The following is a 1650-nucleotide window of genomic DNA, read 5'->3' as shown; positions in this document are numbered from 1 at the left end:
CCCTTACAAACTTCAAGTTGTCCAAAACTTAGTTGTTTGGAAAACTAAAAACTCCCCACTACACTATTTGACTAAATATCATATGTCCTGTGGCAGCTCCACAGGTTTCCTGACTAATTCAGGATTTACTTCAACTTCCTGTCTATGCGCAACCTTTGCCTCCCTGTGTGTCCTCGTGTCTGTGGATGTCCGGATTAATCGGTTGTTTCCGTGCACCTTTCATAAAGAAATATTGTGCCATCGCTCACAATGTCATCCATACCACCATCTGGTGAAACCAATATCTCTGTATCACTGGCTTGAATGAGGACATCTTCTTTTGCAATATATGCGTAGAAGTGAGCAGATTCGTCGGTTAGTCTTTCATGACAAATCACAGAGGCCAGGCGGTATTTCTGGTTTTTACCATTGACTGGAATATCAATGGAACTCTCTGGTGTCACTTCCCGTCGGTGCATGTCCATGTCCACATGTCTTGGTAAATACAAAGTGATCAAGTCTGACTCTCCAAACGATATTTGTCTTTTTACGTCTGCTGAGCACATTTCACACTTTGTATTTCCACAGAGATCTTCAACGGCCTCATTAAAAAGGGAGGTAAGAGAAACACTTTGATCAGAGTGTTGTGCTACAAAGAACACATCATCACTCTGATGCTCTGTGTTTGTGGTGTAGGTGCACTGGTCACACATTTTTGTACAGTTAATCTGGAGGCTTGTTTCAATTCCACACAAATTCAACCAGCCCAGAAATGGTTGCACAAAGTCAGCTACATCATTTTGTTTTTTGAACTTTAATCCTGGCTTGAAGCGGCTTAACTCTTTAAGAACAGGCCGTATAACCGATGACTCAAAGTGATGGCCTGGGTTGTGTAGTGCTTGAAGAAACATTTTGGCACATAGTGGTGTTCTAGAGATGCGCTCCAAGTCGTTTCTTGACAGAGGCAGAAGTTTCTCCTTTACTATGTTGACGTTTAATGCTGCCTGTAAAGCGGAGTTCAGCCAACAATTATTGAAGCCGTTACTGAACTTACACACTGAAGAAGTTGAAGGGGGGGTCATTTTATGGTCCATCGTGTTTTGTTGTGTTTTTTCGCTTTCCAATAGAATTTCTTCAATTAAATTGTTTAACATAACAGGATCGATTGAGGAAGAATCTATGTTGTCTAATAATAACGAGATCCAATTAGAATCCAAATATGGGTTCAAGCTGTCCACACCGGCTTTTTCCAGCTCATTTCCATTTGGATCACATGGAAGTTCTGGTTCAAAAATATAGTTTTCGATGGGGAAGGAATCAGAAGATGGATCAGAGATGCTAGAGGTTTCTGAAGATGTCCCATCCTCATCAGAATCTGTGTTTTCTGAATTTACGATGTTATTTTCAGGTGATTTTTGGTTTGTATCCTCTCCAAAACATTTTTTCAAGGTAGAGGGACTTATGGAGGGAGATTCAGAAACTTCAGTGATGTCTGGTGATTTTATGCTCAAGGCGCAATTAGATCAAACTACCTTAATGGACTAATGACACTATCAGATTATACCAGTGTTTAAATATTCTGTATAGGGCTGTAACGAGTATCCGGGTGCTCGGGTATTCGCGATCTGTATGGCAAGCCAATCCAGTATAAAATAGATATCCTTGATATCA

The sequence above is a fragment of the Oryzias melastigma genome, unplaced genomic scaffold, assembly GCF_002922805.2.
Source record: "Oryzias melastigma strain HK-1 unplaced genomic scaffold, ASM292280v2 sc00610, whole genome shotgun sequence".
Classification (NCBI taxonomy): domain Eukaryota; kingdom Metazoa; phylum Chordata; class Actinopteri; order Beloniformes; family Adrianichthyidae; genus Oryzias; species Oryzias melastigma.
The sequence above is the reverse complement of the archived record's forward strand: the minus strand, read 5'-3'. Positions refer to the sequence as shown.